The sequence below is a fragment of the Corvus moneduloides genome, chromosome 3 (assembly GCF_009650955.1).
Source record: "Corvus moneduloides isolate bCorMon1 chromosome 3, bCorMon1.pri, whole genome shotgun sequence".
NCBI lineage: Eukaryota > Metazoa > Chordata > Aves > Passeriformes > Corvidae > Corvus > Corvus moneduloides.
In genome coordinates this window covers 82,639,749-82,667,622 of record NC_045478.1, presented here as the reverse complement: position 1 = coordinate 82,667,622, position 27,874 = coordinate 82,639,749, and the positions used below count along the sequence as shown (strand labels likewise).

At 40.6% G+C, this 27,874-nt stretch overlaps 1 long non-coding RNA gene across 1 annotated transcript in view; it reads left to right on the top strand.

Annotated features, from left to right (window-relative positions):
• Positions 1-27,874, top strand: part of LOC116441004 — a 128,644-nt gene that overhangs the window by 89,026 nt on the left and 11,744 nt on the right. Inside the window, exon 3 of the long non-coding RNA XR_004238833.1 lies at positions 8,879-9,002. This is a non-coding gene — a long non-coding RNA (uncharacterized LOC116441004). The remainder of the gene's footprint in view (positions 1-8,878; positions 9,003-27,874) is intronic.

Genomic DNA, 27,874 nt, shown 5'->3' with positions numbered 1-27,874 from the left:
GCCTGGACACAGCTCTGTTCCTCTGAGAAGACAAGACCTGAGAGGGTGACATGGGCATTTTTCTGCTGTCAGGGATGTCCCATATCCAGGGTGTAGGAATAGAGAGCCAAAACTTTCCTGCTGTTTGTTGTGAAGAGGTAAATAGCCATAGGTCCTCCAAATCCAGTGACAAAGACAGTTCCACAGATACTGCGTGCACTGGGTAAGGGGGAGGGTAAAGGAGGAAAGAGGAAGCCTTTCTCCTATGTGACTTTGTGATGGATCCTCCTACAAACTGGTGAGTTGTCTTTAATAAAGGTTTGGACTATCAATGGACTCATCAATTCCTCTTGCATAGAGGGCAAATGATTTATCTCTAGGTATACAGAGTAGGTAGGAAGTTGCAATATCAACATCGCTTGCATTTGTAATATCTGGAATTATGTTTTAAACATGTTTAGGCCCTTGCTGGGTGTTAGTGTCAAGATTTACATGCATAATTTTAAAACACAAATTATTTTATTTTTGTACACAAAAGACAACAAACAAGGTGATAAAAAACACTTTTCTACACTGCAAAATGTGGCATGGCAGCTCTGGTTTGTGCTGGCTTTTGCAGGGACTCTGGGAGCTTTTAATACTTCTCAGAAAGGGAAAACTCTTTGGTGTGTGCAGGGATGATTCCTACATTGGGAATAATGGGCCTATCCCCACCCAGTGCTTTATAAAATTCTCTAAAATCTTTTTTTTTTTAACCATTTTTCCCAAACAGTACTGTATACGTGTTTAACACACATACCCAGTGTCAGCTCAAATGCATTTTAGCTGGTGGAGATCTCTGCATAAGAATTTTGTTGTAGGTGTGTTTCCATGCATGTTTCCACATACACTTGTGCAAATAACACAATGAAAGTTTAAGGGAAGACTATTGCATAAAACAAGAGTAAGAAATGTAAGGTGTTCAATACTAAGATAATATTAGAAGTTACAAATACTCAATTGTTATACACTGACAAACAGAAAAATTAACTTGAAAAGATTGCTATAACTTTTTCCACTGAGAGCACAGACAATAATTTCAGAGTGAGGATCCCCACCAAAGGAAACTGGTGCAACTACACTGGTTTTAATAAAGCTCTTCCAGTTAGAACCAGCAGACTTGATGTATGCTGGAGGAAGTGGTGAGGTAGAGAACAATTATTCTTAGTTCCTATGTAATTTCCTACATGAATGTCCAGGTTCTAGGTCCTCACACAGACAAGAAAGCTCTGTGTGAAAATACCCTGCTATAAACTTTTAATTCAATAAATGAAGTATCACCATCACTTTTTTCTACCAGGTTGTTATACATCTGGTTTGATACATAGATATACAAATGTATGTATGTAGTAAATAGGACAGTTGTCATTAAAGTGAATTATCTGATTATAGTAAAAAGTTAACTTCCAGGGAAAAATCATATTTAATGTCATACTAGTTGAAATATGGAATGCAGTTTCCAAAAATAAACAGAAACTGAATCCACAGGAAATTCTGAGTTAAGGCTTTCTCTCTCAATCTTTAGAAATCAGTTACTGTTTTATACATAAAATTCAGTATTAGTATGAAAAGAAAAATTACATAGCAACCACAACTGAGACTGTATCAATTCTTTATTTTACTTTTCTCTGCAATGCATGATTATAGTTGCATGATTATGCTTAATCATTCCTAAAGAAATGCTGTCTTTAAAGTTAAATTCTTATGGACCCTTTCAAAATTGCCTATGTAAAAATACTAAAAATAATCACCCAAAGAAATGGCTATATCCCAATGATCCCACACAGGATAGTAGTGCATAAAGTGGCTGGTGAAACCACAAGACTAATTTGAGAATTCCTTTCATAAAGTTTAAAAAAGACAATGATAATTTACATTTGCCCTTCTAAATGTAGCCAATACTTTTATTTTTTGCATGATTGATGACAATTTAAATGTCATTTCTCAACTATCCATAATGAACTGTGTGACATCTGTTGGAGGGATTGCCCAGAGGACAGGAAGGACTGAGCAGCAAAGCCTGAGCAGGAGGCAGAATCTCTGAGGAAACCTTGTCCTCTGAGGGGACAGTTCCTGATGACCTGCCAAAGAGCAAAGGCTATAAAGTGGGGTTAGCAAAGTGCAAGGAGCTGCTGGACAGAGCTGGCAGAGGCATCACAGAGTAAGATCAAGAAAGCTTGAAAGTGGAGGTCCAGGAGGGAGGAGCAAGGAGGAGGAGGAAGAGGGAGGAAAGAACGGGCTCTAACAGCTCGATAGACTAATAGAGCCATGCTGAGCCGCAGGGCAGCATCTGCACAAATCAGTCTGTCATCAATGGGCCAGTAGCCAGATAAGTCCTTGTCTCCTCCCTGGAATGGGAAATGGTTATCAGACCTGAGTGACTGCGATGGATGACTTGAAAAGTATTTCAGAAGAAGATGCTCTGTTGATCAGAAAACCCACTCTCCAGGACTACTATACCCACATATTGGGGCACTACTCTCTGCAAACTGGGAATTGTTTGAACAATTGGGAGAACCCCCAAGCGTGACTTGGAGGGTGATCTATCACATCAGAATGCAGCAACAAAACAATTTTGAAGACTAAATGCTCCAAAGCTAGGAGTCAAATAGAAGCCAGTGTAAAGAAAAAAACCCACAGAAAACTATACCTTCTTTCAGTTTTGGTTTTCAATCCATGTGAGAGAGCCTATTCACTGTTTTGCCCATATTGAATTGGATCACCAATAGCAGGTGGTAGGAAATGTAGAAATTTTTGTCGTAAACTTTGTGTATAAAACTCTGATTTCAAGAACATTTTCTCCCATGCAGGCTCAGGAGCTATGATTGTTTCAGAAATTTAGGTTTAAAGAATGATGGAACATTTGGATGTCTGTGTAGTCTATTGAAAAAGGCAAAAAGTAGCCTATTTTAATAATTATTACTGAAGACCAAAAATTGAAAATAATTTAAAGAAAGGATTCAGTTAAATTAAAATTAGCATGGACCGAAGTAGCATGTAGTTGCAGAAAACCCCAGGCTTTGACCATGCCTCTTATGTCTCATTTCCTCAATAGAAGGGCAAGTGCTTTATTCCATGGTAACTCATTATGTTTTCTATCTCCCTCTTTTTCTGGACTGTGAGTGTCATTAGTTATGTTCTCCTGTGCTGTCAGACACTGCAATACACTGAGGGTGGGTGGGTGTGCAGGCAGAAGGCTGTGAATTGCCCACCTGATATTTTGACTGTCCTGTGAGTAACTGAGAGTAAATTGCTAGAAGGAAGTCGGTCACGGAAATATAAAGACAGGCTGCAGGTTTTTCTAAGTCTCACCTGTGATGAAAACCCATCAGAAGAGAGAGGGCGAGAGAAACCTTCCTCCCTGGGAAAAGTGCCTTTTAGAAGTCGGCTAAGGAGTTGAGAGACCCATGATCTTCCCCCCTGAAAATGTTGCTAATGGACATGGGATGTACTTGTAGCACTCTGAAGCTGTTGCTTCCAGATTACATTTAAATTACTATCCCCAGGACAAAGTGCAGACAAAATGTTTTCACTGCTTGGCCCTGTGTACTGTGGAGTCTTTCTTTTTCTTTCAGAAAGGCAATATTTCACATGATCTTGTTGAGATCTCGAAGTGGCAGAAGCATTTGAATCCCAGCTGGGAAAATATCTAAATGTGAAGACCACATAGGCACCAGTTCAGCTTGTAATTTTAAGAGTTTTCTCTGAATAGCCAAGAGAGAAATGCGATTTTGCACCTGCTTTAACGAAGACAAGGAAACGGTGCAAAATCATTCTTTTTCTTAGCAAAGGAAGAGGATAGAAAATGTAAGAATCTTTGAAAAATCACACAGCTGACAGTGACATTCCTGCTGTGCTGGCTCTCAGTCCAAGAAAGGTTCAATGCTGGCTTTATCAAGAAAAGCATGATGCGTTCCCTAGAAAGTGGAAGAGAAATAAGAGGCAAAGTCATCTATATATCTAGCTTTGGACATAAGTGAAGAGCATCAGCAAATTTTGCTTACACAGATCTCATTGGGGTGCTCTAAGATTAGGATTATACCTTTTGGGGCACATCTTTAGTAGATGACAGCTATGTCTCTTTGATGCATAAAATAGGTTAACTCTATAGGGAGCACTTGGCTGTGCATATTGCTGATGTTGGCATGTTGAATACATCCTGAAGCACACACAGGGTGCACTGAAGTGCACAACACTCTAAAGCACATTTCACTCCCTTTAAAAGATTGGACCAGCCACAAGTCGTACAGGGGGAAGAAAGATGTATCTCTGGGATAGGACCTGGGGAACATCTCATGGAGATTTTGACAGATGGGAGTTATCTCTACTACCAGAACCCATGCATAGTCCATGGATAGCCCAAAGAGGATTAAAGACTGAGAAAGGCTGGGACATGCCATCTGCGGGAGATGGCTATGATACCTGAAAACAGCCCTGAAAAAGTGAGCACTTAAGCTGGAGAGCCAGAGGAGTTTTTAAATGTGATTCATTATCTACACCAGCATCAAAACAACATAGAGCTGAATTTGAGGGTCAAGGAGAAAACATGATTGAGTTAGTAAATTGATAAAGGTGAAGGAGGAAAATACTGTGGAAGATCTCATATCCCCATACAGAACACAACTGGTTTTATTAAGACTATGAATGTCAGTCATTATTTATTTATACATGTATTTTCCTAAAGGGTAAATTCAGACAAGTCAAGGTCTTCTTGTTACCATTAGTGTTACATTAATTGAAATATTTTGCTTCTGTTTGCCATCTGGATTATGTGAGAGAGCTGTATACTTGTGCCAGGATGTTTGATGGACCATTGAATTAGTTCAGCATTACAAGACAGCAGCATCCCACTGTTCTGAAATCTTTCTCCTTCCTTCAGTACTTCCTGCTACATTTGTCTGAATCTGCTCTTGCTCAAGGTATTGACAAAGAAAAGCAAGTTTTGCCAAGGTTATTTCTCTGCACCTAATAAGTTCTAAAACCTCTAAATGCCTCATTCTTTAGGTGAGTTTTCTTCTGGCTTAAAGAGAAAAAAAGGCATTTCAGAAACAAGATCCTTTCTTCTTGTTTTGTGTGGTATTAATTTCCTTCTCAGAGTAAATCTTTTCCCTAATAGCTGCATCCCACACAGGCACCACCACAACTGTTGAAGACAGCATATCTTGAAGGACTCTGCTGTGTTTGGCATCTGCATGTCTGAGTAGAGAGGTCTGGGAATTTCTCAAGGAAAGAAGTTTCATTTGGAAGCGCTTATTCACAGGGAAAGTGCACCTGAGTACCAGAAGGACAGCTCTGCCTACCCCAGAATCATTTCTGCCACAGCTGACCCCTTTGGGAAGGAGTTTGTTCCCATTTCAACTTTCATCTTGTTCAATTCAACTGCAGCCCAGTTGATGGTATGGTGAGCTCAATTAAGATATGGCAGGTGTCCAATTTTGAGATTAAAAAAAAGTTTTCATTCAGGTCTAAATTACAGTCCAAAGGAATGGACCTCAAAACCTGCCACTGTTCTGGGTGCTCAGGAAAGGTTGTTACAAGTCCTGCAACCTTCATCCACAGTCAGCATCACACATTAGCCTCCATGGTCCATTTATTTCCCATTTTTTCTCCACTTTCTTAAGGGAGCACAGGAAAACACTTCTCTTTCTTCCATTCGCCTCTTGCAATCTTGCAAGGTGAGACTCTACTCATTAATCAGATGAGCTACTGGTGCAAGTGTAGTCATATTCACCTTTAATAAAGCTCTACCGATTCTACCGGGGATCTGACTTCCAACTGCATTTAGATACTAGAGTTTTCTGCTGGAAACAGAAAACAGGAAACAGTGACTTTTGTCACTGGAAAGTACAACTCTAACAGTTTTCAGACTGTCCTTGACCTGGAGCTTGGTTTTTGGAACTGATGGACTCTCAGGTCACTCATATAATTCAAAACATTGGATTTTGGTGATGGACAAGCCATGACAAGAAAGGGAAGTAGGTGTAGTGGGGGGGGTGTTGCACACATAAAGACATGTTTTCATGAGCAAGGTCTGAGACATGTACATGCCTTGACTGGCATCCCAACTAAAATGAAATCAATGATAAAGTTGCCTTTGTTTTCAGTAGGAGATGGTTTTCATCTCTGTCTGCTGTATATCATCCATTTCAGTCTTCACTACACATTTTATTGCTGGTTTTATGGTGAAAGAATATGTGGTCAAGCTGTATATCCATGTTTTTCAGCCTAGCCACACAGACTGTAGAAAAATAATTTTTATAATATGAAAAAATATTAGTAGTCAACAGATCTCAGGAAAGAGATGCTAAAATTGCATATTTAACATTACTGTTTAGTTAGCCAATCAGATTAGCATTTCTACCTCTAAAAAAAGCCACATGACTCAGTTTAATACTGATCAAAAGATCATATTCCACAACAAATATCAATATGTGGACTGGAATCAATGAAAAGGATTAAGAGAGAGGATTGTGATTCTGTAAGTCCTGTGCACGACAGTGAGATTGTTCTCTCAGCTGTGAACTTTGCTAGCTGGAGTATGAGAAGACACAGAACTTACTCAGTGCTCTAAAAGCAAAAGTCTCCAGAGAGCAAAGACAACTTCTGATGATTAGAGCAAGTTTTGAGTCTTGTTCCCATATGCTCTAGTAAATTTTTGAGAGAAACTGTTGACCCTGAGCTCTTAAGACATTTCTTATGGCATTTTCATTGAAACCAGTGAAGAGTTACTGACCAGATGCCCAGATCTAATGCTGCAGAAGAAAGAATTGGGCCAAAGAAACTTGGGAAGCATGAAAGGACCCTGCTTTTAAGGAAGCTCCTTTCTTTAAGTGAGGTGTTCATGGCCTGTCTAGGTTTTTTTGAATTCCTGGTGAGAAGTGGAAACCACAGCAAAGCAGGCTAGCAGGAGAGAAGTTGGCCCCTTCACAGTCATCTAGGATTTTTCTCAAAAGGTCTAAATTAAGACAATTCAGTATCTACATAGGTCAGGAAACAATGGGTCTGCTTATGGAAGGCAATAAGCAGCATCATGCTAAAAGAAAGACAACACAAATTGTTATTCATCTGCTTTGAGTAGAACAGACTGGAGCAGAGAGCAAAGGGACCTATCATAGATTGTTTCTCTATGTTGTTCTTTTTCTCTTCCTTGTTTTAATGCTCTCCCAAATAATGTGCTCTTTGAATAAGCCTGTTTGATTCACTGCTTGTGAGCAGGGAATACATTGCTCAGTAAGGGTTCTGACAGTTTGATTTGGTTTCTCTCTGGTTTTGGATGGTGACTCAAGATGATGTTAAAAGTGGACACCTAGATGCGAAGCCTGGTGCTGGTTGCTGTGAGTTGGGGCTTGGCAAATGAGCTACCCAATTAAGCCGTATACATTAAATGAAGCTGTCACCAATATGCCAGCCAGCTATACTAAATGTCCAGTTAGAAATCCATCCAGTATCTTTAAGTCCAAGGAATATTTTACAAACACATTCTAATACACAGGAAAGCATTCACCTGCTGTAATGAAGCCACCTCTGGGGCGCGACATGGGAGCTGTAACCATGTGAAACTGCAGGAGGAGAAAATATATCAGCGGCACACAGCTAATTCCTCTCATTTTCTGCACAATACCATGCCAAAATTTCTACAGCTAAGCAAATAATATCAGACAATGTTGTATGGCATCTCCTTCACGTGGGTGGCAACAAGCAGCATAGCATAAGGGTTATTATAAATATTGTGAATCTGTTTGAAAAAAACATCTCTTGGGTTAATGTTCTGAAGCATATCTAGTTAATATGACTATTAAAATTTTTTTGAATACCTTTACAGCATCTTGAGAAAGAGCCAAGAAATTAATTTTTCTCATTTTTTAGCATTTGTCATACACTGAGGTCTGCAGGCATTTTACTAGAAATATCCTTGTAAATACTGATAGGTCTGAGTGAAGACTCTGTGGAAGTAAAGTTTGCAAGCACAGCCCTGTGAAATCCTGTGTTGGTTTCACATGGGCTTTCTAGAGTGGTCTCACTGGTCTCAGGTCTGCATCTTCATCTGCAGGCTTCAAGCAGCCTCAGTGAAAATGAATTTAAATTCAGGCATTTTTCTCTCAACCTGATCTTGTCAACACATACCCCAAAAAGCTCATTTCTACATTTTATTTACTAGGACCTCTTACGTTTTATCCAAGAGACCTTTTAACCCCCTCTTCTCAGATCTTGTCACAAGTGACATTTTCCCACAAATGACTGTCAGTCCTGTCCTTGTGGCATTGTGGGTTGGGAAGGACTGCTAGGCTTTACCCACAGCCCCAGAGCAACTTCATTTGCTTCCTATTTCTCTGTAGGAAAAGCAGGGATGGATCCTGCTGCAGAAGTGCCTGAGCTACCTCTCTTTAAAATCTCCCTCTGTGGTGAATGTATTATTTTTAATTATTTCTCTGGTTCCTCACTATCCGTGAGCTGGATAAAGTCAGGGAAGTCAGTAAAGATAGTTTTGTGTTAAAAGTCTCTAGCTTACAGTGTCCCAAACACTGATTTTATGTAAAGTCAAAGAAAATGGACAGTCAGGGATAAAAACAGTCAGTAGTATAAATCAAATGACAGCTCTGTGTTTCACGCCCTTTGTTCATATAAATGCTGGATTAGGGAAAGAAAAGAAAAATAGTATTGTGATAAAATTGGTTTAGAACATCTTTCTTGATTAACACTCACATGTAAGTAGCACTTAGGTAAAGTAGCCACTTGCCCTCTAAAAGCAATGTGCTCTCCTTTAATACACTTATCAGCAGTACTGAAGCACAGTGTGTTTGCTACAAGCCTTGAAAACAGCCCCAGCTCTGAACTGAATGGCTGCTTTTGTCTCCTCTAGGAGCAGAAGGATTTTCCTTATCCAGGGAAAGAAAGAAGTCTTTTCAGAGAACAAGACTTTGTACCAGGTTCTCTGCCAGGAGTCATGGGGTTTCTGAACGACCTGGAGAGGCCACATCGAATAGGTAAGCCTAGCAGGCAGTGAGGGCTGAGAAGACAGAGCACCTCTCTGCAGCTCCAGGCACATTGCCATGCCAGACAAGCTCACCATGTGCAACAGGTTGTTCCCTCAGGGGATACAGCATCCTCCTTTGTTCCCTTCCCGCTTCTTCCATTCACTTGCACCACCTGCTCCAAACATCTCTGACAGTCCCAGTTTAACACCCCTGCCGTAGTAAAGTCCCGCTCTGCAGGCAAAAGGAGCAAATCTGAGCTCTCTCCTGAGCCCAACAGCCCTGCTTATTAATCAGCCAGACAGTTCATGTCTGAGAGACATAAGGGCATTCCTCTTGGGTGGAGAACATGCTGCTTCCAGGGAGATCTCTTCCACCATCTGCCCACATCAAATCTAGGAAACAGGATATTGGAAAGCAAATTTAGCACAGATGTATAACATGTGAAGGTCTGTTGACTTCAGGGTATATTTGTATTGCATTTAGCCTCAGGAATCTAAACCAGAGACAGTCTTTCCTCCCCTCCCCATTGCTCCTCTGATGTAGATGTCAGTAGACATATACTGTGATACCTAATTCAGAATTCAGTATGATCATCAGTGGAGTTGCATTATGTTTTTCCTTTGTTATTTGGTTGTTTGCTTCTGCAAGGAGACAGTTTACATGGTAATCACAAGATAGGCAACCATTATATAAACTGTGTTATTTTACCAAACTGAACTTCCCAGCCACCTGTGTGACTTGGGAGGGTCACTAAGCTCTTCATGCTCAAAAAATGTATATCCTTAATGTATAACTTCTGTCAATTGTGTTTGGAAAACTATTTCTAAATGACTTCTTACTCCATGTTGCAAAGGGCCATAAAATATCAGCCATAGCAATGTCATGCTATCATGGTTGGGTTGTCTCTGGGTTTAATGTACAAAGTGTAGCAGGTCTTATTTAAATAATGCTGATTTGGAAGAAGAATGAGTAGGAATGCAGTACCTTCCCTCTCTTTGGCACTCCCTATTCAAGGAGTAAGAAGCCTCCAGCAGACAGTCCCTTCTTAGGCAGTGCTTAAGGAAAGGCTCTAGGGCTGTGCTCGTTTAGTCCACCACATCTGAGTCTGTGCACATTTACCTAGTGCAAATTGTTCCTCTTTTATCTGCCCTTCTCTCAGACAGAGAGATTTTTTAAAAACAAATAAAGGAGAAAATAAGACATTCTTACAAATAAACCTGTTCTGAAGAAGGCAAAATGCAAACGGCATGTGAAAATGTTAACTGTGTTGTCAGATACACTTCTGGAAGGAGCTCAATATGACAGTGCTAAGTATGGCACAAGCACTTGAATAAAATGTACCATGAAGACTAAATTTAAGCAAATGTGAATGGAAGGGGTTTTTTTTGAAACACCCTGAACATGTTGGGTTTTCATTGGTTAGCACCCACTGAATTAAAATATGTGGAAACTAACTGGGAAATACTGTCTTTCTATTATAGATTAAGCCCCCTTATCCCTGTAATTAAGGAAAGTGCTTTTTCCACTTCAGCAATCCTTCAGCAAAAACAAAGATAGAACTCAATATTCTTGATAGATCTTGGATAAAATGAAGACAGGAAAGAAAACCTTTCAGACTGGTTTTATGGGCTGGAAAGAAACAGGACTGAATATCTTGTCTTATTCAACTCTTAATGGCACATTGTGACCTCTGGCAGAGTCTGCTGAAGTCAATGGAGTTGCACCAGAGATTGGTACCAGAGCTCATGCTCTGAAACTGCCAGTAAATAAAAGGGCAGATCCATATTTTTTCACTGTTGTATGTCAAATAACTTCTTGTACACGAAAATAGAAGAAGGAAGGAATCTTCCTCTTACACATTTTCCTGCAGGTTCCTACAAGCACAGAAATGTTGTGGTTTGGCAGATATTCAGTATGGTCTCCCCGAAGAGGAGTAGTGAGGGGCTTCAGACCTCCACTAGGCAGAACAACTGTCCTTGGCTATTTCTTGCTCAGAAGCAGAGGGGAGCCAGGAACCAGAGTGCTTATCTTACCATCTGAAGATGGGCATGTGGTCACACAGTGAGTAAACCCTTTCCAGTGCCTGGGACAACTTGGCTCATACTGAATATGCAGCAGATGTACATGCAGTCTTTTTTTGTGCCCCTATCTCTAAAAAGTTGGGGTTTCTTCAATATGATTTTTGGCTGACTGGCAAGGAAAGTGGCATGTGAGCTTTAAGGATCAGGAATCCACAAAAGGAGTTTAACTTCCAAAGTTTATATAAAAGCAATGCTCTGGGTTTTTGGGGTGAAGTGTGCCATTACATTTCCAAAAACATTGGGAGTGGCACATTGCCCCAAATATCTGTACAAGGCAGCAGAGCAAGAATGAACTTTCAGCACCTGAGATTTATGTGTCAAAAGTACCTCAGCCCTTGTACATGTTTTATGAGTGTTAAAATAGAAAGTACAGTCCCTATGTGTCAGGTGGTGAACAAGCAATACTTCTATAAGATTTAGCTCTTTTCAGGCAATCCTTGAAATTCCTTAAACCCCTGAAATTCTGAGTGATTGCTCCAGAGGGGTGTAAAATCTATATCTGGACTTCAGGCTGAGTTTCAGTTGTTGGCTGTAATTGCAGGGGAATTTTTGGTGCCAGAGAAATCCTAGGAGGCCATAGGGAGACAAAAGGAAAAAGCAGTTGTATTTTGAAGCACAGTTGTTTAATAAACACGCTTTTCCAATAAATACGTCTGGGAATGTCTTCTGCTATGCTGTGCTAGTGGGGGTAAGCCTGCATTTACACATGGAGGCTTGGCAGAATGGGTGCTTGACTCACCAAATATACAGTATAAAGTCTGTGAAATGCTGAATGTGCCAAAGCGAGAGGCAGATTCTGTCAGCTTTGCTCTCGATGAGTAAGACTGTGCTCTGCACCTGACTATTTGAGAAGGAAACTGCTACACAACAGAAGAAGGTTGTCAGTGTTGACCAAAATAAGTATGGGTCTTTTTTTTTAAACTGCTATCGTGCGCAGTTTCCTTAGAACGAAGAGGTTTTTCAATGGTCTTTGAAGATTCTTTCATTTCTGTTTGTTTCCCACGTCATTTGTTTCCCACGTCCATCTCATTTTAAGCAAGAACCTGCTTGCTGCTAATCTTTTGCAACCATATTCTTAAACACCCTGTGTACAACACTTGTCACAAGCATGCTGTTCTGGCTATAGCAGTGCGCATGACCACGCAGAGATTCATTTTTAGAGCAGGATGGTACTCCAGGAGCTGTTCTTTCAGCTGCATGCGTGGGCTTAGCAGAGAATATGCAGGCTAAAAGAGGAGGGAGGGCTCAATTAACTGCCTCCAGGGTTCTAAAATACGCCATTGCACCCATTTACAGAAAGTTTCTCTACAGTTAAAAAAGAAATATTTTCCACAGTTTTATTCAAGCTCTTGAGTAGAATTTTATGGAGAATTAGATCTGTGGTTCAGCATTTTAAATATCAATTTAAGTTCTAATTTTAACAATACAATGTTGGGTTTATTTCTACTAAGATGTATAGCACCTTTCCTTAGGAATCCTTATTCCTGGTAAATGTAAAGGACTGCTAAGAGAAAGCAGGGAGAATCCTTATTAAAAAATGCATACTGCTGCTTCACCTGAGGAGCAGAGGTGGAGGGGGCAAGGGTCCACCCAGTCTGAGTGATTTCGTCATGAATGTGACTCATCCTTAAGACGGCATTTTGAACAGTGTTTATTTTTCCTTGGTGGGATACATAGAAATAAACCAAGTTCAGCCCTCCTTTCCCTGGGTCCCAGGCCGGAAGAGGAGACATCCGCTTTTCCTTCTTCATCTCTCCTCATACCTTGGGAAACAGAGTCCAGTTAGGGTTAGTGCTGCAGCAAATGGTGTTGACTTTTGCCAGATCTGGACATCAGGTTCCTTCATCTGTACTTTTTCAGACACTAACAGTTTCTCCAGTGTCTTTGTGCATGTGATGACATGCCCTTTTTTTAGTGTGAGGTGATCAGCAAAGGAGACACCCCAATTAATGGTCAACCATTCACTCCTGCGCTCAGGGGCGCATATGTTTGGGCTCTTTTCTGACTGCAGCTCTTGCTGTGGAAAAAAAAAGAGGCTTTTCTTGCACGTAGAAGTGTTAGTTATACTTGGATTGAAGGGCCGAGGAGATTCTTTATATTCAAAGAGCAAACACCGCCACTATCATTATGAATTACTATTCCTGATGAGTCTAATTCTTTTTACTGCCATTACAGCAGATGCGCACATATCTATCCTCAGTAGCCAAATCAATCTTTCCAAACTCCTAATAAATATTCCAGGAAGAATACTAGATTTTATAACAGCATTTCCTGGCCTTGGCAGGAGAAGATAGAGTTGCCCCGTCAAGTCAGCTTTTCACACGGCTTACCTGCAAAGCCTAAGGGACACCAGGTAGGCATCCCTTGCTGCACATTGCTCTTATACAGGCAGATATTCATAGTGACAGCATTTTTCCCTGTTAACAGCCTTCAGTACAATATTTTTCTCTCTGTGGCTATGTCTCTTCTTTCAGCTTCATCCATCTTCAAGTGCGTGAGCTCTGTTGTGGTTAATTATAAACTTCAGGGACTTTTAACATGGGGAATTCCTCAGAACACAAATCAAGTGAACAAACAGGCATCCCCCGACAGACCCTGGAAAATAGAAACCCTAATGAAATAAAATATATGGGTTGCTCAAAAGAGTAGATCTTTAAAAGAGGTCAGATTCCAAACTACATAGACTATCTGCATATAGATTTCTTCTTACTTAATTTCTTTCTTTCTGTCATCTAGCAGATTAGCAACCTTCAGCTGCTAATCATCACCAATGTGTCTCCTTGAACAGCTGTTATTTTCCTGTCTCCTCCTGGAAATCCTATTCCCTATGGTCATGTTTGATTACATAACAAATTACAGAAAACTAGGAAAAAATTATTTCCCATAAGCTTCTGGCTTTGTGACATTAGCTTCTACCCTTCCTGTAACTCTTCTGGATGCCTCTTGGATCTTATGTTTCCTCTGCTCTGACTCCTCTTTTCCACTGCCACGAGAAACAAGAGCTGTTATAGGGAAAAACAGTTGATAGACCCTTATTAATTAGGAATGAACCTATGGACAGAGGGTGGGTACATGAAAACAGGCAGTAGCAGCCCCAAAAGGTTGTCAGTCTGTGTTGGTGAGTCTTAAATAAAGTAGAAGTAAACCATAGAGCCATTTGGCTAGGGGAAGGCAGTTGCCAAGTGGCTGAGTCAAGCCTGCTCTTAAGTGAGTTTATGGTTTCCTATGCACTAGACAGAGCTGCCCCTGAAATGCTCGGGGACAGAATAGATGGATGAAATGTTGCCTTTTGGATCAATTTTTTGGTATATGTCTTCCATGTTCTTCTGTTTTTAAGTGTTTTTCAAGGCTGCCTGCAGCCTTGAATTGGCCGTTTGGCATGGAGTTTGAACAAGATTGAATTCGAGTTAAAAATATAATGAGATTCTTAAACAGTTGAGTTATTCTTAAGATTTGCTCATGTTTAGCTATCATTCCATTTATAGAACACTTGTAGGGATTAGCACACAGCACACAAAAAGAAGCATATATCTTATGAAATAGTATGCTTTAGGTCCCATAGTTGCTGCTGGGAGATTTCTTCCCTCAATATCTTTTTGTTTTGCTGTGTTTTCTTTCAGTCCAAAGCAGGGCTTTGCTGGTGCCAGTACTGTGTTCAGAAAGTAATCTTACCCAATGTCCTCTGACAGCAGGAAAGCACAGTTCACAAAGCAGGTGTGGTTTACAACGGCATGACACTATGTGCAGCAAAAAGCACCTGAGTCATCTCTTTATATATCTTTAATGAGAAGAAATATAATAGGAAAGGAGAGAATGAATTCAAAGATCGACTAAGCCAGGTTGGATGGGTTCTTAGTCTAGTGGAAGGTGTCCCTGCGTGTGGCAGGGGAATTGGAACTAGATGATCTTTAAGGTCCTTTCCAACCCAAACCATTCTATGATTCTATTACTTTTGCCTCTGTTAATATGGACCAAGGCCTATGCATCTGGAAAGTCCATCTAGTTTTGGATGTGGGGCAGCTGGATGAGTACAAGCACATAATGTATATCCAGTGGGTCTCATAAGGGCAACTCTAAGTTCCATTTGCTGTATAATGCAATTTTAGGAATACCCTTAAGTTACCAGTGACCCAAAATGAATCACAACTCCAATTTAAATATATAGGCTTCTTATGAGATATAAAGACTTTCTTGTCTAAGAATTCGATCCACAAAAGGCAGTGTACTGAGTGGGGAGCAGGACCTGAAACAAGAGAAGTGGGAAATGACACAGAGGAGGTAGCAGTGGTGCCTTTCAATTCATAAAATGAAGAAAAAAGCTGGTCTGAAACAGCGTAAACCAGCCGCAGGTTACTCATAAATTTCAAAACATTCTCACCATCCAAAACCTCTTTAAATGGGGGCCATTTTGAGCCTTTCCTGTCTCAGTCTGTTGCTGATGATAATCCTCTTCCTTGTATTCATTTTTCCCAGAGTGATGGTCCTCTTACGTGAATCAGAGAGTTTGAACCCTAAGAGGGTGTATTGCCAAGTCTTGAGGGGCAAGATCCCTCTTTCCTTGCAAACGCACAGCTCCTTATACGCCTCAGTAAAGCTACAGAGGTCAGTAGAAAAAAGGCCAGGCTCCTGTGTTTCCCTGGGTCCAGAGTAAGGCCCACGGCCTACAAATGAAATTTTCCATACCAGCATAACAATGAGGATAGGTTATATATACATCAAGTGTCCTGTCTAAACAGATAATTAAATTTAAAAAATATATAACAATAATAATACATGTATATTTTTAAACCGGTAGATTGTGTGTGGTTTCAAAATCTTTTTGTTCAGTTGTTCATGGCAAAATAATTTTTACAGAACAGATAAAGGCAAGCAGGAAGCTGTAAGTAATGGATGTCTAGAAAAGCTGTCTTAAAAACAAACGTACCTGTGAGGAACAATTGGCAGACTGTTGGGACTTTTATGGATAATTACATTACACAGGCTCTCATAATGTCAGATGCAATATAATAAACAGGCAGCTCACTTTGGTGTTCCCTGTAGTCAGCTAGAGCTATCTGGAAGGCAACTCTTCATTTTTCTGGTTTCTGTGAAAATTATGCTATTTTGTCAGGAGCTCTTTACTTTGCAGAACACCACACCACCCAGCAGCTGCTCGTCGCAGCTGTAAATTGATTATACCAAACTCTCAGCGTGGAAACGCTGGTGCTTGCATTCTCTTGCTCAGCTCTAACTTTTGAGCTCCTCCAAAGCCTCGAGCTTGCCACAGTGATGCTTGCTTGAGGTGGACCCTGCCCTTGAAGGTCTTAAATACTCCAGTATCTCACCCTGTGGCTGCCCTATGTGGTTGGTGGCGCACTGCAACTTGCAGAGGGAACTCGGGATCTCTCAAGACTGGATATCTACTTTGTTATTTTCCTATGGAACTAATGGAATTCCGCTGTGATTTTTTTGGGGGGGGAGAGGTGGTTTGTTTTTTGGGTGTTGCTTGTTTAGGGTTTTTTTGTTTGTTTTGTTTTGGGGGTTGTTGTGTGGATTTTTTAGTTGTTTCATTTGGGGTTTGTTTGTTGTCATGGTTTTTCACGTGGTTGGGTTTTGTTGTTTTTTGGTTTTTTGGGGGTTTTTGGATGGCTTTGTTTTTTTTTTTTTAGCAGTATAGGAATATTAGTCAGCAAAAAAAAAAAAGGAGGAATGCATATGGAGCTTATATGCATTTTGCCCTGCCCTGAGCACAGATAGTTCCCCAGGTCTTTCAGGAAAGCATCAAGGGAAAAGAAGTGGCAGCTCTTGAGCTGCTCTGAGGTAAGGATTGTGTTGGAGAGGCAGATGTCAGGCCCATGCTTCTCATTGTATACTCCCCCTGCATGCCCCGGTGGTGGACACCTGTGATAAAAAGGTGTTGCTGGTCAGCTCTGCATTCAGCTGGGCTCTCCTTCTCACCTAGGTGCTAATGGCAGGCTCCTGAAGGGATGCCTTTTCCTGCAGGAAGGAAAATCCTGCATCCAGCTTCAGCAGGAGGTCAGCCAGTATGTGCTGGTGCTTGAACTACTGCTCAGACAGGCACACATAAAAGATAGAATTTGGGAGCAGAGGTTCTGGTAGATTTTCTCTACTTCCTGTTCACACAAGACAGGGGTGGCAAACTGACAAGCACCACTTCCATGGTCATTTTGTCTCAGCTTCTCCAACACGGTCATGTCATCCTGAGGTGGAGAATCAGCTCTTTACTATCAAGTGTCTCCACCTGTTTGAAATAATGCTGCTGAGTCTAATGGATAAGAAGTAAGATGGACACTTAAGCATGGAGTGTTTCACTACATTTATGGACACAGCTTGAAGCAAGTGGATTTTTCTAGAAGTGAGGTGAGGAGAGTACTGGTGAGGTTTTATTGACTGGGGCTTTGTTTCCCCTTGTGTATTTTTTATTCCTCCCCCATCCCCCATCCCAAATCTACAAGCCAAGTGCCAGTTCATAGGATAGACCTGCAAACAGAGAAATGTCCCAGTTTGCTCAATATTTACCAGGAACAGAATCTTGCTTTAGGCATTTCTGGTTGTCATCTGAGGCAGAGAGAAAAATAAATGCAGCCATCTTTCAGAGTCTGCTTGAGGAGTCAGTTATTTTATGTTGTAATGACATGTGCATTTAATAAAGATATAGAGTATTCTGAGGAGACTAAAACTGCGCTCTTATCTTAGAGACATATAGACATTAAGAATGAAGATTTCATTTAATTGTGGCTTGCTGCTGTGCACAATTTACCAAAATGGCAGTAAACTGCTATTGAACTGTAACATCTAAAGATGTCTAAGTGCTTGGATAATTTGTGGTTTTTTCCTCCTTTGAAAGATGATAATAAAAAAGCTAAAAAATAGGAACAAAATGTTTCATCAAGGCCTGCAAAACAAAGAGGGGAGTAGTCACATACTCAAGGGCTCTAATACAAGCATCAACCCCAGGATAGGCACACCTTGACCTCCTTACCTTTACCATTGCAAATAAATAAAATGATGGGCTTGTAACCCAGAGAGATGCAGTCCAGCAGTACTGGTAATTTTGTAAGTTTGTGAGCCCCTTAAGAAAGTTCCCATAGGTAAGTTGTGGGCTTAGCTTTCATTAATTGGATTTCACTGTTCTCTGGCCTCTTAAAAGTACTGTGTGATCGCTCCCTCTCTGTGGTCCCTGTTCCACAGCCACAGGTAAAAACCAATGGCTGCAGTTGCACAGGATTTGTGTCCACTATTGAATCCCTTTATTGTCACTTAATGGAATTCTGAGGGTCTTGGTTCTGCTTGGGTGGTCCGGGGAGCTCCCTTTGATCCATGCCCATTAGTGGAATCCCTTGGGAATCAGACCAACACCCACTGACTTTCCCATGATGATTATCTGGCTGTAACACCTGAGCCCTATGGGACTGACAGAAGCATTAGCATGTCTTAAGTGTCCCCAGTGGGGCCTTTGGTTCCAAGTGACCAAGACAAGATGCAAGTTGATGGAGCTGTCAGGGCTCTGTTTGAGTATAAAATGCAGAAGAGGCACTTCACACCCCGGCATAGCAGAGAGCCTCAGCTGATGACGAGAAGGTGTGGCATCCAAGTAACTGGACAGCATTGGCCTCTCCAGTAATAGAATTGGTACCAGTGGTACCACCAAGATAAGATCGGGGAAGATCCAAGCAGGCACCCAGGAGAGGAGTTTGGGAGGAACACAGACAGCAGAAAAGAAGTGGGAGAAACCAAAAGGAAGATTCTCTGAAGGAAGAAGTGCTGAGGTTTGTTCAAACTTTTCTTATCTACAAGTGGTTTTGTTTGGTGTAGGGTTTTTTTTTTGTTGTTGTTGTGTTTTGTTTTGGTTGGTTGATTTTTGTGGGGTTTTTTTGGTTTTTTGATGGCTTTGATGCAGTCTGTGGTAACAATTGTGTCCACTGGACATGGCAAGCATTAGTCCTAGCTGCAGAGATCTTATTATGCTAAGCAATGGACTCTGGTTCCTTGGATGGGTAAATGAAGAATACCCAGCAGTCAGCTCTCTGCAGGGATGGAGCACGGGGAGCAGAGATTTTATAGATTGCAGTGTTACAGCATCAGTGTTGACCTACCTGCTTACAGTGACAAAGAAAATTGGCACCTGGGTAATGTTTATCAAAGGTATTGTGTTGAAGCACAATCTCAGGACTGCGGATTATTCTTATTAATAGAAAGTGTAATCTACCTCTAGGAGATAACAAATAAGTAAAGTTCATAGCTATTATTACCACCAGATACATTCAGTGTGAGTATTTCACACTGAAAGTTATCTTGCATTCATGTAAATTACATTGACTAGAAAATACTAATGCTCTCCCCAAGATAACAAATGTAAATGTAAAATATTCTAATCTAGTGGTGCTAATGTGTCTAGGGAGGGTTTATTACACTATGAAATTCAGATGAATCACAGAAGTGGAATGCTGGATGAAATTACCAGGTAGTGATGTCTTCAGCTGTGTGCCCAGGCAGGTGGATGGCAAACTGCAGAAATTAAGAACTCACTCTGCCATGAGGATCCCTCTTTCAGCTGTCATCCAGAGATCGGACTGCTCACTTTCCTCTGGATTTGCCAGTGGGATCAAGGAAACACAATAAATTCTTTCTTTTCTTTCTCCTTACCTTCAGAATTTCATTTTGTGTATTTGTTTTACTATTTGTATTGAGTTGCTCATCTCTGACACATCTGCTAGCAAGGAATGAATAAATGAAGCCAAATGAGCTGAATGAGTTGTCTGAAGAATAGTGTGAAATTTACTTGAAAAATCATTCAGCAGTTGTTTGAGACAACAAAGAAAACTGAGAAAAATCAGTTGCATATTATAGAGGTGTTGTCAGCATCTTTCAGATCAGTCTGCTGTGCCTCTCCCATTTTGCCCACATGAAAGTGGGAGAGCTTGTGATTTTTGCCAGGCAGCTGTGCAGCCATCCATTACCCAGGAAGGCTGCTCCACGGTTCAGTGGAAATATTAAAAAATTATTTTTATTAGTTTAACATGCTACTTTCTAAAATGAGTTTTTCACTTAGTTTACCCGAGGGCCTGAGAGTTCAGAGCTCAGACCCCCTGGCCACATAGTAAAGTAAAATATTGCCCTGCCAAACTGCTGAAACTGTTACTTTGTGTGCAACTTCGTGTGTGCGATTTCCAGTGGAGGTGGAAAGTGCTAGGCTGGCATCCTTGGGCAATGAAATCCTTCACCAGTTTGTGTTGGTTTGTTGGTTTCATTCCAGATTCACCAATGAACCACATTTCTGGACAAAGGGGCTACCCCAGAGGTGGCAGAGTAATTCTGTCAGCTGCAGCTTACTCAGTCCTTTGCCACCTGGAACTCATAGAGTTGTTAATGTAATTTCTCTTCATACCTTTTTATATCATAGTCAGCATCTGCCCAGGACTGCACTGACCCCATTGGGTGTTTCACACAGACCCTAAGCAGCTCTCAGATGGTGACAGTGTACAGTCACTGCTGAGCTTGACCAGATTTGAGACAATAACCTTGAGAGCTAAGGCTCAGTATGGATTTGCAGCCCTGGTGCACAGGAGACAAAAATATCAAGAACGATAGAAGAAAACTACTTTTAGCTAAGAATGAAAGGCAAGTGCCATGAGATTCCACTTCTAAGTGCTCACTTAGTTAGCAAAAATGATTGTTCCCCTCTCTTATTTGATTTTCAAAAAGTCATGGTTTTCTGAGCTGGGCCTTGTATCAGAAGATACAATATTTGAAATTTTAAATCAGTAAAATGGCAAAGAGCAAGGACTGGATCTTTGCCTGTTGAAGTCAATGGAGTTTTGCCATTGACATTCAGTTGAGGCAATTTCCTTCCTCAGGCACATTGTGGATCAAGAACAAGGCATTAATCCTCTGATTTAATTTTTTTTAGTCATCTGCAGTTCAGAAAATATATTTATCAATCTGGGACTTTAACCAAAAGGAAGAAGTTTACAAGCAACTAAAGCACATTCTCTCATGATTTACAAAATGAATAAACTAGCAAAACCAGTATTTATCCATGAATAATTTTAGCTAGAAAAAAGGATGAAACAGGAAAACAGAACTGACATTATTTAAAGGACTTGTCCACAAATTTTTTAAAACACTAGAAGAAAACTGCTTTAACAGCAATAATATTTTCGGGGTTATTTATATGGGTTTCTTTCTGAAAAAGCTGACTACAACAGCAGACATATATAAAAGAAATAAAAAGAACTTTTTATTTCTTTACCTTTTAAGCTTTATATTACTTTTTGCTTTGAATCATCAGTCTATCCTTCAAACATTTTTGATGTCGTTAATAGAGGAGACGAATGAAAATATGATTCTTGAATATTATGTTCATTCTTAAGAGCATATTTTTTTCAAATATCTTGTATTGCATGACTTTTTTTTCAGTCTTAGGCTCTTCACAGATACCATTTACTTTGAAGAAGCCTCTAATCCTTTCTTCTCTCATTTCCTGTCTTATTGTTTTGACTACAGAGAAAGAGGTTTCTTCTTTCACATTTTCCTTGACTGACCCATGAAAATGATGTATGATAGAAGCTTTAAAAAGAAATACGTCTGTTAGTGCCTTTGAAAATTAGTCTCTTTGTTCTTATGTCTGGTGTTTTTGTTTCAGAGCCATGATCTGTTATGTGTGTTTATTTTACAGATTCAGTTACCTTCCCTTATTCCACTGCAATTCTCAAAGTCTGGAGCAGAAGCACCAAACTTGAGGAGTGGGCCCATGACAGCCTCAGGAAGTTCAACAAATCCAAGGGCAAGGTGTTGCAGCTGGGTCAGGGTAATCCCAGACATAAGTATGGACCAGGAGAAGAACTCACTGTGAGCAGCCACGTGGAGAAGGATCTGGGTGTTGTGGTGGATAAAAAGTTGGACATGAACCAGCAGTGTGCGCTTGCTGCCCAGATAGTCAACTGCATCCTGGGCTGCATGAAAAGCGGCGTGGCCAGCAGGTCAAGGGAGGTGATTCTCTTACCCTACTCTGCCCTTGTGATACCCCACTAGGAGTACTGCATCCAGCTCTGGGGTCCTCTGGGGCACAAGAAAAATGAGCATCTGTTAGAGTGGGTCCAGAGCAGTGTGACAAAGATGATCCGAGGGCTGAAGTGCCTCTCCTGTGAAAACAAACTCACAGAGCTGAGGTTGTTCAGCCTGGAGAAGAGAAGATAGCAGGGAGATCTCATTTTGGCTTTCCAGTGCTTAAAGGGAGCTTATAAAAGAGAGGGAAAGGGACATTTTATATGGGCATATAGTGATAGGACAAGGGGGGAACAGTTTTAAACTAAAAGAAGAGAGATTAAGAGAGGAAAGGAGATCCACCATTAGCTGTAAATTTCTAAATAAGAACAAATAGACTGAGTAGACAAATTCACATCAGACTGCAGTATGTATTAATTCAAGTCTTCTTGGGGCAGTTATCAAAACAGTCTTTGGTCCAACACAAAGACTGTCTTGCTTACAGGAACTGTATGAATATATGTGATGTATCTGGATTTGTGCTTTTGAGCCATCTTCAAATCACTATCAGCTGATGTTTCAAAAAGGATGTTACTGCATCATACTTTCTTACAGTCAATTTAATTTTAGTAGAACACATACATTTCAATAAATCTGCTTTTATTGCATTTCATACCTGATTGTCTTGAGAAGCACCTATTCTATTGGTCTTAAGAAATCTTTTGATATCAGTAGGATTCAAGATCAATAGAGAACCAACACCTGAAATTCACAGGTACGGATACCGAACAATTTTGATGTCTCTTGATAGGCACTGATACCTTTCAAACTTGATAGGTTATACCTGTAGGTCATAGAATCATAGGACATAGAATCATAGAATGTTAAGGGTTGGAAGGGAGCTTAAAGATCGATTAATCCCATCCCCCCTTCCCGTGGGCAGGGAGACCTCCCACTAGGCCAGGTTGCTCAAGGTCTCATCCAAACAGGCTTTAAACACTGCCAGGCTTGGGGCATCCACAACCTCCCTGAGTATCTTGTTCCAGTGTCTAACCACTCCCACAAGAATTTTTTTCTAATTTTCCCCTCTTTCAGTTTGTACCCATTACTCCTTGTCCTATCACTGACAAAGAGTCAGTCCATCTCTGGCTTCCCTGTATGCCCCTTACTGGAAGGTTGCTATGATGTCTCCACACACCCTTCTCTTCTCTAGGCTGGACAGCTCAAAATTTGTCAGCCTGTCTTTGTAACGGAGATGCTCCACTGCTTTTATAAATTTTGTGGCCCTCCTCTGGACTTACTCAACAGTTCCATGTCCTTCTTACATTGGTGGCACCAGAACTGTATGCAGTACTCCAGGTGGGGTCTCACAGAAGCTGAGTAGAGGGGCAGAATCACCTCCTTTGACCTCCTGGCCATACTGCTTTTGATGCAGCCCAGGATGTGGCTGGCTTTCTGGGCTGTGAGCACACTGCTGGCTGATTTTGAATTTTTCATCAACCATCACCAAGTGTTTCTCCTCAGGGCTGCTCTCAATCACTTCTCTGCCCAACCTGTAGGTGTGCCTGTGATTGCTTTGACCCAGGTGTAGACCTTGCACATCTCTGTTGAACTTCATGATGTCTGCATTGGCCCATCTCTCAGCATGTCAAGGTTTCTGGATGGCATCTCTTCCCTCCAGCTGTCAACTGCTCCACACAGCTTGGTGTCAGCAGCAAATTTCCTGAGGATGCACTTGATCCTTCTGTCTATGTCACCCACAAAGAAGTAAGCATTGAGTTCTGTAGTTAACATATTGATATTCATAGGCATCAATGCTTTTCAAGCTCAATAAGAATCCAAACACTTCGTTCTCAAGAAACTTTTTGATACTGGTAGCAGTCAAGACCTGTAGCTAGTGAGGTCTTTTGATATATACAGGCATTGAGACCAATCAATTTTGACACATAAGGTGTTTTATATAAATAGGTTATTACCATATCAATGTCAATAGGCATTGATACCTTCTCATCTCAATAGAAATTTATTTCCTTCGGTCTCAAGAATTTTTTTTTGGTATTGGTACAAATCAGGACCTAAAGATAGCAAGACTTTTCAATATTGGTAGGCTTCAGTATCGATCGATTCTACAGAATTTTAGTAATTGCCTTGTAATGTACTAGAAGCTCAAAGTAATATTGTGCTCCCCAGCTAAATAGTGCTGCAAATTGGTATTTCCCCAAAACTGAAGGGCCTAATAAGAAGTTATGTGAAATAATAAAAGCTACTCTTAGACTAAGAAAATTACAAAATATATTCCAGTTAACAGTAATTTTTTCATGAAAAAGTATTATCTAAGTGCACATGAATTTCCTGATAAGTATCAGTATAATTGTAAAAGATCATATAACATGTAAGAGTAATTGTAATGTAATTAACCACTGATCACTCCACTTCTTTTCATCCATTCTGTATGTGTATAGGTAGACAGAACAATTAAAAAGTTATAAAAGAGTTCATGTTGATTTGAACAGCTCTGATTCAAAGCAGAGCAAAATCTCAGATGGGCAGCAAAATTAAAACTGCACTGTGGCAAAATGAAAAAAGGAAGTATTAACTTCCATTTTTTTGCCCTACTTTTTCTAAAAGCCTGTAAATTAGCTGCTACTTAGGGTTCTAATACAGAGCAAAGCATTTGTTATCCACTTGGTAGTGTTACTCATTTCTGCTACGGAAAATATCGATGTTAGTGCACTTCCACTAAAAAGCACTCAAGAATTTAAAAAAAAAAGAAAAAGACAACAACCAAACCAGAAACAATTTAGCTTTGATCTAAAATCCAGCACTTGTATATAAAAGAAATGCAACTTGAAGGTTACTAATGCATTTTCTATGTCACTTCTATTTGTATAGAAATAAAGTCACTTCATAGCAAGTGCACTTATTACTTTCTCCCGTAGCTATGTGCTTTTCAGGAGGACCTAAATTTCTTGGTATTGTTAAGGTTTGCAATTGCTGGGCTTTACTGACAATGTTTCAGTGAAATAACACAGAAACAGCACAACCTAGCACTCACTAGTTGTTTTGTAGGCACTGATATTTTTCTTTTATACATCATTAGAACTTGTTACTGAGATGCTGAAGAAAAAAATCTTGTAAGTCTTAGGCACCTAGATATACAAGACAGTGAGAGAATTGGGTTCTGAAAAGTTGGGATCTTCCACAACTGCAGGTCTTTGTAGGGGCTCAGCTCTCACAGGCTTCAGCCAGCTCCCAACCCACCTCTTGGTATGCATGTATATTATTCACTGAAACAATTGTTTTGTTTCCAGATAAACACTGAGTTTTGGAAGTATTTTCTTTCTCTCTTTTTTTTAAGAACTGCAAAATTGCATATAAATGAAGAGAAAGGGCTGAAACCATCTCTTGGGTCTCTCAGAGTCCTAAATCTCTACCTGGGTTTTTACTAGGATGCACTTCACCATTTTTGTTTATTTCACTGTATATATTTATCCTTTTAATTAAATTGTGTGCTTGATAAAGCTTCTCAGCTTGAAGGTTTTGGCTCCCAATATGTTACAGGAAATATAACTTCCTCCTTATTTTCCCCTCTGCTTCCATGCTGACAGGGAGAGACCGTGTGCAGTAACCCCGATTTACGGACTTTGAAGGCACACTTTACTCCCAGGTCTCAGCTGCAGAAGCTCACCAGGGACATGCCAGCAGGCAGCAGTGCCAGGCTGTACAGAGATTTTCAGGGTGCTTCCATGAATGTGACGACAAGATATCAGCCTTAAGTCACCATGAGCTCAGCAATTCAGACCAAGATGAGATCTGTAGTCATCTGTCATCCTCTCACAAAACCTCTTCCTCAGGATTCCTTTTCTGTTGAGGTACCATAGAGGGAATGTGCATGCCAGCAGCTAGCTATGTTTCTCAGGAAATAACTTATTCTCTGCGTTTATAACAAGAATCATCAGGGCTGGTCTCTGCAAGCTCAGCTAACAGATCTGCCTCCATGCTTAAACAAAGTGAGGTTTGTTTTTTCCCCCTCATTCACCTGAGCCCACTGAGAATTGCACATCATCCTTATTCACAGCCTGTACAAACAGTATCAAGCACGTGTGTGTCACTTTGAATCCTGAGTGGCCTGCTCCTCTGAGGATGTTACCTGTTACCTGTTATTCCTCTGAGCCATCCTATATCACTCATTTTGTCACTTGCTAATTTTGACTCACAGAGTGCTCCAAGAGCATGGGTAAGTCAGGTTGTATGCATGGTCTTTATTTTATTTGAACTACTAAAACCTGACGTGTTTTCTCTCTCTGAATACGTGACATGGCAAAGCATAAGCAAATCATAAGTAATAAATTGAGTATGGTATCTGAATGCCCTTTGCAAGGTTTTCCCACCATGTCAAGGATGCCTCTCCATTTTCCTGCTGCATTTACAGTGGTTGTAGTTCCATTTCTTAGGAGACGTGGCAAAGTCTGTACAGCAGAAGGGTATACAGACTCCTTGGAGATGATTGAAGGATAAACTGTTGGCTTCAATGGCCTGTTACTGAATGTGCATGTCTAGCAAGCCCCTTCTATTTTACAAAGGGTCATAAATAATGCACATTCCTCAGGTGCACATTCTCTGCCTTGTGTGCCGTTTCTGAGTGAGGTACACACATATGTAATACATATGTTATGAAATGTCTCTAGCTGACAGAAATGGGTATTTGTAGTGTGGTCAGCATCAGAAATCCAATCCAAGTCCTTCTGTTTATTACATGTATGCAGACACCCCTCAGTCTTGACTTGTTTTTTTTCTCCAGTGGTACAGGTGCCTCCAAATGAACCTAAATCACAAGTCTTAACAATGCACATGGGCACGAACTTTCTAACAGACAAGTTGCCTTCTGGAGCTCTCGCAGGTCACACACATCCCATTTCCTTCCACTTGTAAGAGGACATGATGGCTCTGAACTCAGCAGGCCACAGCTCTCAAGGAAGAGAAACAATTCCTCGAGTTCATCCTCTAGGATCTCCCAGCAAGAAAGCCCATAGGTAGTGACTGATTCCCTCACCTTCAGCCTGTTTACAAAGGACTGAAAATACATACCTGCTCACCAGAACTAACACTGAAGAATCCACATGGTCATATGACCTTCATTTGTTGTTCCAACGAGAGTTAGAGTCTTAATGTGGCAGATATCACTGTGAATTATGGTTACTGAGCTGGCACACCAGAGAATCAGCTGCTGTCCTTTGTGGAGCTTGGGAACCAGCTGCTGTTAGGTGCTGTAAAAACACCTCAGGAAACAAAGTCCCTGCAACAACTACCTCATTCAGTGGGGACAAATCATGTTATGCCTACAAGCTGAAAGGTACAGCAGCAGTTTTCAGCTTTTAGCACTCCAAAATTTTTATTGCTAGTTAAATAAAAGCAAACTGAAGTTTTCATCTCAATGAAGTCTATAATTTTGTGGGACCCAGTGGCTACATTATTCACATTGTTGCAGGAAGGGAATCAAATCTCTGGACAGCACTTATTATCCATTCTCCTAGGCATTCATTCCATATTCTGATAAAGATCAGCCTTGGGCTTTCTGGTTATTGATCTCAGCCAAAAGGCAGATCTCTCAGCTCCAGAAAATGTTTCTGCTAATATATTTTCCTTCTAACATTAATACTCTTTCTAATTTCAACCTCAAGAAGCTGCAATAAATTGCAATCTGTGACTTTAGCTTGTAAAAGCAGAGTGGACTGTATGAATATGTGTTGGACAGCTTGTCACAGACTGCTGCAAAATCCAATTATTTCTGGGGTTATTATACTTCTTTCACTA